Source organism: Ziziphus jujuba, chromosome 3, assembly GCF_031755915.1.
Source record: "Ziziphus jujuba cultivar Dongzao chromosome 3, ASM3175591v1".
Classification (NCBI taxonomy): domain Eukaryota; kingdom Viridiplantae; phylum Streptophyta; class Magnoliopsida; order Rosales; family Rhamnaceae; genus Ziziphus; species Ziziphus jujuba.
Genome location: NC_083381.1, coordinates 22,084,477 through 22,102,654, shown reverse-complemented (window position 1 = coordinate 22,102,654; position 18,178 = coordinate 22,084,477). Strand labels below are relative to the sequence as shown.

Below are 18,178 nucleotides of genomic sequence, written 5' to 3'. Positions count from 1 at the left end.
TATTAAATCAAGGACAACAATATATTTGCATACATTATTTGTCTTTAAATCTAAAATATACTTCTATTTGCAAGATCTATTTATTGATTACATGTGCAACCTACTTGATCGAATGAAACCAAAGGAATACAAAGAAGGTTATTTGTAGAAGTTCTTGAAAGGAAGGATCTCATTTCAGCCATATATATATGGGAAAAGCAGAGACTCAAGGGGAATGTAGAGTTAGATATGAGAACATATATTGCCAACCTCCATCAACTGAAGCAATTGATCCAGGTCAGTAAGAGGAGAGACACCTACAAATTGCAACAGTGAAAGAAGCACATGTGGTAGACAAAATAAGGGAACCAAGATAAAAAATTCCAAGGTTAATAGAAATGTTGACTTTAAATATGATAACCATACCTGGTTCATAGAAAAATGATAAAGATCAAACCATGTGGTAGGTGTCTCTCCTGCTGCTGACCTGGATTAACTGCTTCAGTTGTTGGAGGTTGGCAATATATGCTTTCATATCTGACTTTGCATTCCCCTTAAGTCTCTTCTTTTCCCATATATATGGTTGGAATGAGATCATTACCTTCAAGAACTTATACCTTATCACCTTTTTGTATTTCTTTGGTTTCATTTGATCAAGCAGGTTGCACATGTAATCAATAAATAGATCCTGCAAATAGAAGTATATTTTACATTCTAAGACATAATATATGCAATTGTGTTGTTATCCTTGGTTTAATATGTTAACGAGTTTGAATGCCCTTATCTTTTTCAGTCACGTGGTCCAGATTAGAAGTCTCAGTCAACAGTTGATCTTGTTGTATAGTAGGGGACCTTTGAGTTTGAGCAAACATCTACAGTATTGCATTTTATGCTTGTATTTTCGACTCTTGAACAGTAGCATTCTTGTATTAATATGCTCTTTAAAGTCATGAAAAAAAAAAATCAATATTAAATCCATATTAAGTCATTTTTTTTTTTAAAGTTGGAGAAATTACCAACCTTATATGTTAAGTTTTCAAATTCAGTCTTGCAAATTTGATATCCTCGTGGCATGAGGGTTTTTCCCAGTTGAAGAATAGCTCTTTTTTATTATTAGGCTTGTATCATGTTCCATAGTATCTGTATTTGATGACCAACCACAAATCAGGAAACAACATGAAATTAAAACATAAAGTAATAGTAATATTATTTATCAAGGAGGGAAATGAGGTAAGTACAAAAATATTTTCCATTAATGTGGGCCTGTAATGATAGGGATTTCCATGTCCTTGATGTTCATAATGAGTTGTCATTGTAGATTGACATCTTCCTGGTGATAAATAAATATGTAAATAATGTTTAGATTTAGAAGGATATAATTAAATAATGTTTAGATTTAGAAGGATATAAGACTAATTCCATCCCAAAGACACTGTAGAATGCATTCTTAAACCCATATCAGTATGAATCTAAAATCATTTAGTTTCATCTTGAACCACATGTACATTTCATTATGAATCGATTGCATCCTTAGAACCCTACATACAATGTTATCCTTAAAACAGGAATCTCATAATTTTGGATTTCGTGAACAATTTCGTGAAAAAAAAATCATTGTAGTTTCCATCTATTTAATAACAAATCAATAATCATTCAGATTTTCATTGAAACTAAAAAGAAAGTGAGTTATAAAAGACAATTATAATATAAGCTAATTCAAAAATAGGGGGTGGAGTACCGTTGCTTGTGTGATTTGATGTAGTAAAACAGCTACTTGCAGTTCATCTTCAGCCACCATTGCAATCTACTCTGCTTGAGTTCTAGGTTTTTGGCAGCTTCCCATCGCATAGAAAAGGATAAGGCTTCTTTAATAAACAACAGTGAGATTAAATGGGCTTTTAAAAAGGAAACCTGGACTTACTCGTTTTGTACAGACTCTTGTCTGACCCTTATCCAACCCATATATATATATTTATATATATGTTTTTATATGAAATGAACTAATTAAACTGCTAGCTACCTTAGTGTTTGCATATATGCTTAATAAAATTTCCTTAATAAAGTTTTCTTCTATAAAGAAAAAAACATTTATACATGTTCCATTTTATAGAGAAGTAAAAAAGACTTTGCTAGGCTTTTCCTATCGATTATGACATTGATCATGTTTTGTTAAATTGACCTCCTACCACATTGTCTATATAAGGACTAAATTGAGACCAACTACTGGCTTCTTTTATGAATTTAGAAATCAACTTCGATAATTAAAACAAGTAGGGGAAAACAGATAGCAATAATTTTGTTGATAACATGAGTGATTTGTTAATAACACCGTGGCTTGTGTGATTTGACGCACAAAACAGCTACTGGCAATTCACCCTCTCTTAATAAACAACAGTGAGATTAAATGGGCTTTTAAAAAAGAAACCCGGACTTACTCATTTTGTATGAATTCCTGTCTAGCCCTTATCCAATCCATATATATATATATATTTATACATATGTTTTATATGAAATGAACTAATTAGACTGCTAGCTACCTTATGTTTGTATATATGCTTAATAAAATTTCCTTAATAAAGTTTTCTTCTATAAAAAAAAAAAAAAACATTTATACTTGTTCCATTTTATAGAAATGGAAAAAAGACTTTGCTAGGCTTTTCCTATCAACGATGAAATTGATCACGTTTTTTAAAATTGGCCTCTTATCACATTGTCTATATAAGGATTAAATTGAGACCAACTACAGGCTTCTTTTATGAATTTAGAAATTAACTTTGATAATTAAAACAAGTAGGGAAAAATAGCTAGCAATAATTTGTTGATAACACCATGCCTTGCGTGATTTGACGTAGCAAAACAGTTACTGGCAATTCATCTTCTGCCTCCATTGCCATTTGCTCTGCTTGAGGTCTGGGATTTCAGTAGCTTCCCATCGCATAGAAAGGGATAAGGCTTCCTTAATAAACAACAGTGAGATTAAATGGGCTTTTAAAAAGGAAACCTGGACTTACTCATTTTGTATGGAATCCTATCTGGCCCTTATCCAATCCATATATATATATATATATATACATATGTTTTATATGAAATGGACTAATTAAACCGCTAGCTACCTTAGTGTTTGTATATATGCTTAATAAAATTTCCCTAATGAAGTTTTCTTCTATAAAAAAAAAAAAAAAAAAAAAAAACATTTATACTTGTTCCATTTTATAGAGACGTAAAAAAGACTTTGCTAGGCTTTTCCTATCGACTATGACATTGATCACGTTAAGTTAAATTGGCCTCCTACTACATTGTTTATATAAGGACTAAACTGAGACCAACCATAGGCTTCTTTTATGAATTTAGATATTAACTTCAATAATTAAAACAAGTAGGGGAAAATAGCTAGCAATAATTTGTTGATAACATGATCGATTCCGTCTCTCCCCCCCCCCCCCCCCCCCCAAAAAAAAAAATACTGCTAACTGAAATAATATATAAATAAATCAAAACTATGTATATTCGATTAAAGAATATAGACTTATTCTTTTGTTAAATAATAGTGAGTTTTATGTCGTCACTGGTCACCAGTGTTAGTCACCCTATGACATTAATGATCTTTTAGTTGGTCTCGGTCACCATTCTAGCTCTCATTTCATTTAGCAATGATTGGACCTACTAAACTCAGAGACATATACATATTGGGCTTGGTTCGGGTCTCAAACACATGGTTAAATTGGATCTCAAAATGTTGGACATGTTTTAGTTTTGTTTTATTCTCTGGATTCATATTGTGGGATTATATGTATATGAAGCATGTAGGAGGTGACAAAGCGGGTACCTCCAGTGGTAGAGAATCCCTACTTGTGCCTATGAGAGCTCAAGCTCAAGTTCGAGTCATGAGAAAAGAAGATTTTGGGTAGTTTGTAAATTAAGTAAATTATTCAAAAAACAAAAATAGTATGTAGGAGGTTATTTTAAAATTTTGATAAACAATACTGTATAAATATATAAATAACTAATAAACTATTGATATTTTATTATTATGGAAAAAATCAACTCAATTCAATTTATTATTTATCAAAATTTTATTTGAAAAATTTGTTAAGTATAAAATTAGGATATAACACAATCCAACTTATTTATTCATCTTTTTTTTTTTTTTTTTTTTTGGTATAACGAAAGAAAAAAGCTAGAAAAGGTCAGCGTGAGAAACCTAAAGAACAGAGCCAACAATCCTATTATAGCAAATCGAACGCTAGAAGAGATAAAGAGAGCCACGCACATACAGAGAAAGAGTGAGTACCGTATTTGGAGATATTATCGAATCTGGATAAGAATATCTGTTTGGGGCTTTTCTTCTTCTCTTGTTTACGTAATTTGTAGATGTTTTCTTTTTTGTTTCCACTTTTATTCCTTTTTTCCTGAATTAGCTTATTATTGCAAATTTAGTACCACCCTAATCAAAATCATTCAAATATCTTTATGATACTTATTCACACAATAAAAAAAAATTTCGATTTTATTTGTGTTGTTTGGAGATTTTGTTTGACCTGACCTTATGTTAAGCTGTTAATTCCATGCTAAGTCTTCTGTCTGCAAACATATGGTCATGGAGTCTTCTACTTTTGACTTCAAGATTAATAGCATGAATCTAAGATAGGTGATAGTCATGAATTCTAAAATGTAGGGTTATGGGTTTTATATTATTGTTCATGTACAATAATGGGTTTAAATGTCTATAAAAGACTTTAATTCGTTCTTTCTTAATTGATTGATTTGATATGTTTGTGCTTTTATTGATTTTTTTTAATATAATTGGTATTTTTTTATGTCTATTTATCAGAGCTTTTTTTGGGGCTAAAAGCTTTATTTGTAAGCTAAAAGTCTTTTTTTGTTATAAAATTAAGTTGTTTGGCAAGATTAATAAGCATTTATTCAGAGAAGCCTAAATTTTGTACTTTTATAGAAATTTTTTTTTTTAATTTATATGAAAATTTATTGAGCATTTAATCCAGCTAAATAAGTATTTAACGTAGTTTTTTATTTACAACTAAATATTTATTATCTTTTTAATAAAATCTCTTTTTCAAAAAGATCTATTACACAAAGCTGTACAAACTAAAGTTCTATTTTTATCAGCTATATTAGACCCAAATTCTTTTGTAAGTGTATCCGCAAATTGTTATCTTTTCGTTTTATGGAATTGACTGTCTATTATATTTTTGATTGACTTTCTATTGCATTCTCTTTTAATTTTCAGATTGGTAAATTACCCATTAATTGTTTTTATTGTCTTGTATGACTGTATGTTGAGTTGGTAAATTACCCATTAATTGCTCTATTTCTTTCTCCCTATTTAACAAAATTGGTGTCCTTACTCTCATATGAAGAACAAAATCTTTGTATTTCTTTGTTTAGTTATTTACTTAAAAAAAATTAATTGGATTTGTAAAATTTTGTATAGATAAAAGTTATCTTTTTATCATGGTTTGTGTGTATGGGTGTGTGTGTGTGTGTTTGGTTTTTTTCTTTTCTCATTTAGCGTTTATGTTTTCATATTGTTTAATCGATCTTTTAAGATTGTTTCACCAACACAAGTTCAATATTTCAAACTCAGGTTGAATCAACCTGCTCACCTGATTTTTCTAGCTTAAAGGCTCAAATGACTCATGCTTTGGTTGTATATGAATCACATATTGATCATTTTGTTTTGATTCTCATAGAACAAGAAACCCTTTGAACAGATGAACGAAACTTTAAGAGAAGAGAAGGGCTTAGAGGGCAGAAAAGAACTGGTGTGAATAAAATTACAATAGTTATGTTCCCTGAAGAGTTGGTGAATGCAGTTCTATTAAAGTTGCTAGTGAAAGGTATTCTATGATACAAATGTGTGTGTAAGTTATGGTATTCCCTCATCACAAGTCCACCTTCATTGATGAATGCCTAAAATTGAGCAACACCAAGAATCCTGACCTCCTAGTTAAATATAAGGATGCTGAGCATAAATGTAGTATGTATCCTCTAATATATATCCTTTATTTCTCATGAAACATTTCAAGTGGTAGTTGGCGACGATAATTATCAATTACTTTTTTCGAATACCGATACTTGGACTACAAGAAGTCCACCACCGAAAAAGAGAAAGAAAGTAGTGAATTTCAAAGACGTCTACTTTGTTGGTTGTTGCAATGGTGTTTTATGTTCTTACCATGATGTTCTAAATGTGGTCCTATGGAACCTCGCCACTAGAGATGCCAAACTTCTTCCACCTCCTTTATATACGAAATTGGGTGGAGTGTATTTTGGTATAAGTATTGGATTTGGTTACAATGCGAAAAGCGTTACAAGGTGATTGCGGTCCAAAAAAAGCATGCTCATGTGTTATCTTGAGATTTTTCCAAGTTTGCTGTTGAAGTTTACAGTCTAAAAACAAATTCATGGAGATTAGTCCTCAGGACAGATAGAAAATTCCTTTTGTGTCCTGAAAGTGTTGGTGTGTGCTCCGGTGGGATGTTTTCATGGTTGGATAACAAAGTTATTACTTTCGACTTGAGCAATGAAATTATCATCTGGACACCTCTTCCTCCTGCTTGCATAGCTCTCTTCTTTAATTATGACAAATTAGCACTTAGAGAGCATAATAATGGATGTGTTGCTCTTACTCATTATAGTAGAATCTCAAGTAAATTTGCAGAATCTCAAGTATATTTGCTACGTGGTTGTTCGGTGAATATGGTGTCAACACCTCATGGACCAAGCTTAATCTTATTTAATCTTGCGCATACTATAACCTTCCTACAAGAGTTGGGATTTGAAACAATTATGAGGTGTTTATCAGAAAGAGTGAAATAGGTCTGATTTTGGTTGACTCCACCACCAGAGAAGTAATGAAGAGACTCCTCATTAAAGGTGGTCTTGTACCAGACATGGAAAAACCTATAATGCAGGTTTTTAGCTTTAAAGATCTTTACTTTAGTTTGGTTTTCTTTGGTATTTTTTGATTTATATACAATTTAATTTTGTTGATTGGATTCGTAATTTTGCCTTTTTATGCCCTTACCCATATATGTTGTTGGGAAAAAAAAAAAAAAAACTCACTTTCTCGAAGAAAGTCATATCGTCTACTAAATAGACGACACTATTGGCTACCCCTCAAACGATGCTATTTTGATCATTTGATATTGATTTATAAATTAAAAATTGAGCTTTACTAAATAAAATATTTTTAATAAATATTTAAATTTGAAGAAAATAATAAAAATTAGAAAAAAATTAATATGAATGAATGAAATTGTCTTTAAATGAATAAAAATAGAAAATAAATTAGTTAAAAAATTTTAATATATAAGAATTTAAATAAAAATAATCATATAATCAAAATATAATAAAAACATAATGAAATAATTTAGCCCTAAAGCACGACATTAGCTGTCATGTACTTAGCCCTAATCAATGACATAATGTCCTAATCACCCAAGAGTTATAACTGTCATATATTTGACCACTATAAAAGCATCCCCAAAGGACTCTTTAAATGTGTTATTCTTTTTATTTTAAAGATACAACATTTAAAAAAAAAGCTCCAATGAACTCTTTATTTTAACTTTTTAATATAAAAAGTTGGTTTGACTCTCCAAATATAGAGAGTCAAAACCAATCTTTATTTCAATATTATATAAATTTAATTGAATATAACATATTTTTCTATGCCACTATTAATATCTAAAAGGTAGGTAACTCATATAAAAGAGCGAGACTACAAGTAAAATAATAAATGTTTATAGAAAAAATAAAAATAAAGAGCTCAAATAGAGAGTTTGTTGGAGAGCATTTTTAAATTTTACTAATTATTTTAAAAGATACTATTTATTATAGAAAATATATTCTTTTACCTTTAAAAGTCCTTTGGGGATACTCTAACAGCTTAGCTAGTGGGTAGTTATCTTTCATTTAAAATCTTGACTATTCTATGACAGTTTTTTGAGCTGTCATCCACTGTATTAAGGACGGCTCATCATTGAAGTGTCGTCTATTTAGTATCCTCCTTTAATGATTTTGTTATAGTAACAAACTAGGTTTAGAAAAAATTAATTAATTCATGTGATGAATTCTGAGAACATTTCAAGGTAGACAATTCAAATTTTTATTTGAAGAAGTTAATTTTAAAAAATAAATTTTCAAATCTTTATTTCACTACAAAAGTTTTTCTTTCCCTTATGAACATTTTTAATTTAAAATAATTTTTTTCTACAAACAGTTTGAAACTGTTTCCTGAACAATAATTTGAGTTTGGATAGGATGAATTCTTGACAAAATTGGTCAAAGGTTCCTAAACTAGAAAAGCAATATTTATATGTATACATAGGATTTTATATATGAGATGCTGCAAGAATTTTATGATAAATAATTTACATATATGAACAAAAATCTCTGGTGGAATGAACCAAAAGCTTTATATGAAAAATCATATTCTACCCAGTCCAGTAGAAAACTTTGGTGGAATTCATTGCACAGGAACTCTATTTTAACGTTTCAAAATAGTTGGAAAGTGAACAAAGATTCTGAAAGCTATACATGTTAAAGGAAAGCCAATAAAAACCATACTAAACTAAAGTTCTTGTGATTGGAACTAAACTTTGTTTAAAGCAGAAGACCTGCATTACAAGTCTCGATCCAAGTATAGAATCTACATTTAGATCTCCAGACGTAGAATAATCTCCATAAATTTCAATTTTCTTCTTTATTTCTTAGGTGGTAGGGTCGACCAAATTCAAATGTGTTTCAAATTTATCGATAAACACCTCGTAGTTATTCCAAATCCCCACTCCTTCCTGAAAGAATGGGTGTTAGAGGAGGTCCAATATGATATAGCTTGGTCCGTGAGTCCTTAAATCCATATTCACCCAACACCTATGTGTCATATTTACCTAACCATGAATTACGATGAGTAAGAGCAACAGATCCATTATTATGACCTCTAAAGAATAATTTGCTTTGGTTGCAAAAAAGAGCTTCACAAGCGGGAGGAAGACGTGTTGAGATTATGATTTCTTTGCTCATATAGAAAGAAATAATAAATAGTGCCACTTAACCACGAAAACATCCCATCGCTGCACACACCAACCCTTTTATCAGACAATAGAAAACAACTTTACATTCCACCTTTTTTCCATATATAAAGGACCACATTTAGAACATCATGTTAAAAACAATACAACCCCATTACAACAACCAACAATGGAGACATCTTTGAAATCCACCGATTTCTTCTTTCTGTTTTTTGGTGATGGATTTCTCCGAGTCCAAGCATCGGTGTTCGAAAAATGTAATTCATTGCCATCAACAACTACTTCAAGGGTTTCATGAGAAATGAAGGAAATTAGAGGATACTTTCTACCACTAAGCTCTATATCCCTATATTTAACTAGAAGGTTAGGATTTTTGGTGTCGCTCACTTTTTGGTATTCATAAATGAAGGTTGGACTTGGACTTATAATAATGAGGGAACACCATGACTTGCACACACACTTATAATGGAGAATATCTTTCAATGGCAATTTTAACAGAATTGCATTCACCAACTCTTCTGGCAAAAACATTATTATACTTTTATCTATTTATGGACTACTTGGGAACATTAATTAATTAGAGCATATTCTCAGTATTCTGCTCTCTAAACAACTTTAATTGCTATTTTATAGCCATGGCTCCCTTCTCTTTAACTTTCCTTCACTTCGAATTTTTTTTCTTCTTTTTTGGTTTTGTCTTGTGAGAATCAAAACAAAATGATCAATGTGACTCATATATAAGCAAAGCATGAGGCATGCATAAAATTCAAGTGGGTGAGTGAATTGATTGAGTATGAACTTTCAAACTTGTGATGGTCAAACAATCATAAAACGTCAATTAAACAATATGAGAACATAAATGCTAAACAAACCCAAAAAAAAAAAAGGAGAGAACTTTTATTTCTACTAAATTTTACATAATATATCAACAAATTCAATGGAGTTTTATCAACGGAGGTGGAAAATAGTTTAAACCTATAAGAACAATGTTCACGTATTCATGTCAAAACAGTAACTCAAAAATAAGACTGAAAGAAATACAAAACAGCAAAGATTTTGGTCTGACTCATTTGAGAATAAGGGCAATAGTTGTTGAAGTGTGGCAATTTTGCCACTTGATGGTGCATGTCACCAGTTAGCATGCATACCTTGGTATCACCTCCTTTCCTTTTATGAGTTTATACATTTTGTATGTTTTTAATTGATGTAAGGTATATTTTGATAATGTTTTGTGTCTAATTTATGTATGCAAAAGCATAGGCAAAACTATGCACAAAAGAGTAGGAACGTTATGCTTGAAATGCCTATGGTGCTGGATTCATAATTTCCAGCAACATAGGTCCACTTTTTATCTTATATCTCAGGTTTCAAATGGATTTTTGGGCTGAAATTTTGAGGGATGTCTACAGACATATATAGAAGACTATGATTCAAATGTCAGGTCAAAATGACATGAGGAAGTCCATTTTCTATTCCAAATAGATTGCTATATCTAATAGGCCCAGTATGCAGAGTATGGGTTAGTTTTGGAGCTGTTTGACCCATGATCTGGTTCCAGAACTTTCCTAGCTCTTGTAAAAGTATTTATTTATGATAAAGGATGCTTCAAACCAAGTTTCATAAGCAGATACAAAGGGAAACTAAGTAGGTGAAGCTAGTTTGGTTGTTTATCCAAACTAGTTAAACAATAGGAACTTAGTTCAAACCATGTGCCACTTTTTACTATACTTGGAATAGACATATTGCAGCTGGTTTTTACCTCTTTTTTGTATGAAAATTTAGGTGTTGACCATTTTAATTTTTAAATTTCAAATACTTTACTCATTTTGTAAGCTCACATGCTTGGCATGTGTGAACTAGTTGTAATTTCAAGCTTATATTGTTAAATGAATGAGATGGCTACACATATAAGCCTCATTTTAAAAACCAACGTGGTCCCCTTCTTTTTATCTCTTCTTCAACATCCTAGAACACTCTAGGAACCCTAAAAACTATAAACATCATAATCAAAACCTAAAAACACAACTCACAAACAACCATTCCCAAGAGCATCACCAAAAACTTGCTTGTTGCTAACACTTCAAGCTAGCTTGCTCTTGGTCATAACCTTCTCACCCCAACAAAGTGGGATCAGAGCAAGGCACATTTTTGTGAGATTTGTGAAGTTTTTGGGCTGGTTCGTTCCTTGAGAGTGAAGAGATACTTGAAAGCACAGATATATTTTCATATTCCTTCATACCCGAAAGCAACATTCACATGACTTCTTCAAGTTTTTCAACTCCTTCTCCTCCTATCTTCAATGGGGAGAACTACAACATTTGAAGTATTAATATGCAAGCCTACTTAAAGGCTTATGGTTTGTGGGAGGTCACCATAAATCCCCAAGAACCCGAGCTTTTGAGATAAGGGGCAACGGTCAACCAAATTAAACACCATGAGGAGGAATTGGCTAAAGGTTTCAAGGCTCTCACCGCCATTCATTCTTGTATTAATGATACCATTTTCACAAGGATAATGGCATGTGAAAGTGCCAAAGAAGCTTGGGACAAACTTCAAGATGAGTTCCAAGGGAGTGTAAGGACAAAGCAAATGCAAATCCTTAACCTAAGGAGGGAGTTTGAGACTATCAAGATGAAAGACAAAGAAACGGTTAAGAAGTCCACCACAAGGCTTCTTAATGTGGTGAATCAAATTAGGGTGTTAGGTGAAAGATTAAGTGACCAAAGGATTGTAGAGAAGGTGTTAGTCTCCTTGCTCGAGAGGTTTGATGTCAGAACCCGTTCAAAATTTCTCACCGGAACCTTAGACAAGCCCTGATCCCAGGGAAACCTTACCGGACCCTCAAATGGAAAATCCGACAAAACCTCCCCTAAGGGTTGGACTTACCACAATTTTCCTGCACTGAAAATACACTTCTATATACACCCCTTATTCCTCCCACCTTACTACAATATATTTCCACAGATTTGCAGCACTCCAAGTAAATGACAGGGAATCAATATATGATTCAATAAATATGTGTCCAATCAGTATACAGAGCATTATACAAATAATTGTGAAATTAATACAATGACAGATGAAGCAATACAAGATGGAAAGGAAAAAGGGAGGAAATGCTTCTTGGACTTTCGGCAATGAACTGAGACATCGGACTCATCCCGGACGATCAACATCTCCCAACCTAGGTCTAAGGGAATGGAATTTAAAAATATGATATGCTAATCATCTTAGTGAGTGATCCAACCTATTACACAATTATAATATTAATAATATAACAATAAAAGAAACTTAATTAATCAATACCAAACAATTAAATAAATAATTATAATAAATATTTGAAATAATGTTTTCTCTCAAAAACCCTTACAGTTCACTCAATTGGAAAAGTTTCTCTTTTAAAATATTTTCACAAAACCCAATAATCGTACCCCAAAAATCAAGGAATAATTAATTAAATAAATTATAAATAAAATATATTAAAATAAAAATCTAGAATGTATAATAAGAAACAAGAATAATTTTAATAACAATTATTAAATTGTACACAAAATGTGATAAATAAAATAAGCAAAATCACAATAAAATTTACAATAAAAAAAATAATCAAGAAAATATCAAATTAAACGGAATGCAATAATTTAAAATGCACATAAATACAAATATTAATTTAGAACTCAATATATACATTGAAAACATTTTAAAAATCCAATAATTAAATTTAAAATAAAACATCACTAGATAAAATAAATAAAATCGTAAATAAATTTCTATTAAAGAAATTTGGCATAAAACAAAAAATAAACTCAGTATATAAATTATAAAATTTATTGTTTAAATCAATGAAATAATCAAGGAAACATTTTAATAGATTATAAATCTCAATTTAAAATAGATAAAAGAATACAATAAAATTCATGTTAAAATCTCAAAATTTAAATAAATAATATCAACATGGTAAAATAAAATTCTAAAACACCAATTTAAAATAATTGATAAAAACATGAATAAATACATTTTAGAAAATACTAATTGTAAATAGGTGATAAAACAAGTTAAATACATTTAATTCAAATACGACTTTAAAACTTTAGGATTTGAAATTTATATTTGAAAAATGATACTTGACGCACCACACTATATACCAGTGATGTCCTATGATACCCAGCGTCCGGAGCACCATCTTGTAGGAGGTTAAAGAGAGAAATTTACCATCACTTCGGCGTCCCGACAGCGCTGCTGCTTAAACAGTCATCTCGGCGATGGAGGGGGGCGGCTTATGGCCAATATCAAATTTGCCTGCCCTCAGTGCAATGGCAACTCACGGAAGACATTATAACTTGCGCGTCCATCCACATATATAATACAGAACACCGGTACTGTATGAGTGCGTCTAAAACAAATAACCATATTATTTTAAAAAATAACAATTTTTTTCCAAACTCACTTTGGGACTCATACTATTTTTCAAATTCACAATCCCACATTTTTCCTTTAATATCTCCAACGTAAAACCATCAATAAGAATATACAAATAACTTTTCCCAAACCATAAAATCAATCCAATAATATTTCAAGGGCATAATTATATTATTTGAAAGCATCAAACTTAAATCAATATTTTTCTTAAAATATTTAAAATCGAATCATGCCCAAAAATATTATGAAAACCACATGAAATTCATATATTCTCAAAATAATGTAAACGCATTTGTTATGCATTATAAAATCAACATCAAACTCAACAATAATTAATTAAAAACCTTAAATCATAATTTCTTTAAAATCCCAAATACGTTTTTCGCAACAACACATATATTAAAAACATCATAAATTGGCTATACAATTCTAGATAGAAATTCTCATAATATCGAACACATAAACATATTTTTAAAAGATTCAATTATGAAATATTCCAACAAAATAATTTAATAATTAATAATTTCAATTTCAATTTCATAAAATTCTTTAGATCAAAATATTTCTTAATATACAAATATTTTGATTCACTCAATTGAGCATCAAATTTCCAAATATAAATCTACTAAATATTTATCACATAGAATATCAATTTCAAATATTCAATTAATACAAAATATTCACAAATTTTATTCCCGAAATTAATTTGAAGGTGGGTCACTCACCTCGAGCACGCAATTAACCTAAGATCCTCCATGGGATCAATTCCACAATACACACGTGCTCCTAGAACAACAATATTACATAACTCAAATAAATTAATATTTTATTCGGATAAATAATACCCAGTACCCGGGGGGTTTAACACAAACGGTGTCTAAAATTCGTAAATAAGGTATTAACGGAAAGCTAAGGGGACGAAAAATACGTTACCGATCTCCGTTGGACTTAATTTGATCGGCAAGGACCGGCAGAATGGACGGGAAGTTTCGACCTAACTTCAACTTGTCGTATCTCCCAACCAACAAGGAATTGAGCTGAATGGACCTCAAAATTGAGCTCTGGAGGTCCAAAATAGGTTAAAAGAAGTATCAATTTGGCCAAGTGGTGGCCGGATCATTGACAGAGCCAATCTTGCCGTCATTGGCAATGAAGCCCGATCCGGCAGCATCCGACGACGGTTGGCCGCCATTTTCCGGCTGCTGGCCAAAATCTTCCCCCTCTTCCTCCCCATCAAGCACGTGTGGCTTCATATGATCGAAAAAAAGAGAAATGGGGTGAAGCCAAGAGGGAGAAGGAAGGAAGAAGGAAGAAGAAGAAGAAAAGAAAAGAAAAGAAAAAGGAAAAGAAAGAAATTTTCATGGGTGTTTCTCTACGTGAGGAAATAATAATAATAATAATAAAATAAATAAATAATATTAAGATAATATGGTTGACATGTGGCATCTCCTCATTGTGACACATGGCATCCTTTATTAAGTCACACGTGGCACACTGTTCACATATTTAAAAAATAATATTAAAATAATACTGTATTTGAAAAACTTTACAAATCCATAACTTTTCAACAAAATATCCAAATCAGGTGTACCGCTAGTCTACGGACTCGTATCGATGAGTAATTCACATTCGTACATGAGTCAAAACTCATATCCCCAAAAATAAAAAAGTCAACTCCAACACCTTTGGACATTTTGGACCTCAACTTATTTTGCTCATAACTTTCAAACCGTAGCTTCATTTTCGACGTGCTACTAGTTTATGAACTCGTGCCAATGTGTACTTTTTAATGGTACCTCAGTCAATGTGAAATTCCATCAGGAGTAAAAGTCAACATTTGACTCCTCCTTGGTCAACAACGGTCAACCTTGGTCAAATTTTAGAAATTTTCGATGCACTTTGGGACGGGGTGTTACATTTGAAGCTAAGATATCTTCATTGGAGGAGTCAAGGAACCTAAATGAAATTTCCTTGACCGAGTTGGTGAATGCCTTGCAAGCTACGGAGCAAAGAGGAGGATTAGACATGAAGAATCAATGGAGGCTGCATTTGTGTCTAAACAACATCAAAAGACACAAAATCAAAAGAAGAACAAGCTTAAGGTCATAAAGGAGAAAGGTGAAACTAGCAAATCCGAGAGGAAGTCCTATGAACCTTGTCACCATTGCAAGAAGAGAGGTCATCATCCAAGAAGGTGTTGGTGGAGGCCGGATGCATTTTACCATAAATGCCAACAAAAGGGTCATGTGGAGAGAGTATGCAAGGCTAACAAGAGAGATAAGTAACAAACAAATGTTGCTAAAGATAATGCAAGTGATAGTGAATCCGAAGAGTTGTTTATTGCTACTTGTTTTAGTAGCATCAAGAATGATAAAGGATGGATCATTGATAGTAAAGAAACACACCATATGTCTCACAAGCATGAGTGGTTCACAAACTTGGATAGGAGCAGCCACAACAAAGTTAAAATTGGAATGGAGCCTTGATGGAAGTGAAAGGCAAAGGAGATGTGGTGATACACACCACCAAAGGTATCAAAACTATCCATGATGTTCTCTATGTACCTTCTTTATGTGAGTACTTACTTAATGTAGGTCAAATGCTTGAGAACAAATATGCGTTACACTTCTCAAACATGACATGCACTATAGTTGATCCTCATGGAAATGAATTAATGTGTGTTGGAATGAAGAACAAGAATTTTAGGTTGAATATGGATGAAAATGGTGCATTGGTTGCATTGAACACCAAAGTTGTGAACACCTCTCAACTTTGGCATAAAAGACTAGGCCATGCTAGCTTTAAGTCATTGGTAGGGACACATGAACTTGTTAGAGACATGCCATTGGTGGAGAAGTAAGAACATGTGCGTGAAGTGTGTCAAAAAGGAAAGCATACTAGGCTAGCATTTCAATCTTGTTCTTGGAGATCGAAGGAGAAGCTAGGACTTATACATTCGGATATTTGTGGTCCTATGAGTGTTCCATCCTTAAATGGCAGCAAGTATTTCATAACTTTCATTGATGATTACTCAAGAATGTGTTGGGTGTATTTCCTTGAAAGAAAGTCATAAGCTTTAGAGAAGTTTGTAGAATTTATGAAGTTAGTGCAAAATCAATCCGGTTGCATTATAAAGATGTTAAGGACGAACAATGGTGGGGAATACACAAGTGGGGCTTTCACACAACTTTGTAAGGATCATGGTATAGTTCATCAATTCACTACACCATACACACCACAACAAAATGGTGTATGTGAAAGGAAGAATCGTACCATCATGGAGATGGCTAGATGTTTGTTATTTGAAAGTGGCTTGCCAAAGAAGTTTTGGGCCGAAGGAGTTAATACATCCATCTACATCCAAAATAGGCTTTACTCCAAGTATTTGAGGAGTAAAACCCCATTTGAGCTTTGGTTTGGATATAAGCCTTCTCTTGACTATCTAAGGGTATTTAGAAGCATTTGTTACATCCTAGTACCACAAGAGAAGAGAGGAAAGCTTGATGAAAGGTCACAAGTTGGTGTCTTGTTTGGCTATAGTGATGTGACTAAGGGATATAGGGTGTACAACTTGGAAACCAAGAAACTTGTGATAAGTAGAGATGTGAAAGTTGATGAGGAAGCTAAATGGATTTGTAGTAAGGAGGAGTTGGCTAGTATGGATAAAGACAATCGGCTTGAAGCTCATGATAAGGATGAGGAACAAGGAAATGATGAAGGTGCTGCCCATGATGATGAATATAATGAGAATGAGCTAGAAATCTCCATAGGGGCTGATTTGGAGATTGGTGATGGTGTGAGGCACAAGACCTTTTAATGAGATTTATGAAAGGTGTAATGTGGCATTGAGTGATCCAATCAATGTCCAAGAGGCTATGGCAAGAAACGAGTGGAGACAAGCCATGCAAGATGAAATCGATGTGATAAACAAGAATGACACTTGGAGCTTGGTAACAAAACCAAAGGGAAAGAATGCTATTGGGGTGAAGTGGATCTTTAGAACCAAGTACAATTCAGATGGGTCCATAAACAAGCACAAGGCAAGGCTTGTTGTCAAAAGATATGCACAACAAGCTAGTGTGGATTATGGAGAGACTTTTGCACCGATTGCAGGGATGGAAACCATAAGACTTCTCCTTACAATTTCGGCACAAAAGTCTTGGAAAGTATATCACCTTGATGTGAAGTCAGCCTTCTTGAATGGAGTATTGAAGGAGGAGGTCTATGTTATGCAACTCGAAGGTTTTGTGAAGAAAGGAAGTGAAGAGAAGGTATACAAGCTACACAAGGCCTTGTATGGCCTTAAACAAGCTCCTAGGGCATGGTATGTTAAGACAGATGGTTTTTTGACAAAGCATGAATTTATGAGGAGTCCTAATGAGCCTACATTGTATATTAGGACTCATGGTTGCATGGTGTTGGTGTCTCTTTATGTTGATGACCTCCTAGTGACCGGTGGTAATGAGAAAGAAGTGAGCAATTTCAAAAGTGAGCTAGAATTGAACTTTGAGATGTCTAGCCTTGGAGAGATGAAATACTTTCTTGGAACTGAAGTTGTCCAATCATCCAAGGGCATCTTCATATCTCAAGAAAGCCATGTAAAGGAGTTGCTTAAGAAGTTTGACATGGAGGATTATAATAGCGTTGCCACTCCTATGAATGAAGGCACCAAGTTGGTGAAGGATGATGATTCTCCAAAGGTAAATCCTTCCATCTATAGAAGTTTA

The 18,178-nt window shown here is 32.6% G+C and overlaps 1 long non-coding RNA gene across 2 annotated transcripts; it reads right to left on the bottom strand.

Moving 5' to 3' along the window:
* LOC112492317 (uncharacterized) lies at positions 1 to 1,898 on the bottom strand. Of its 2 annotated transcripts, XR_009638252.1 has the most exons (4): positions 1,718 to 1,898; positions 1,218 to 1,309; positions 1,000 to 1,119; positions 1 to 918 (listed from the first exon to the last, which is right to left on the bottom strand). It is a non-coding gene; the product is annotated as an uncharacterized LOC112492317 (long non-coding RNA). The 2 variants fall into 2 exon arrangements; XR_009638253.1 differs by having other exon boundaries at positions 1 to 1,119; positions 1,718 to 1,892.
* Between the last annotated feature and the right edge of the window lie 16,280 nt (positions 1,899 to 18,178).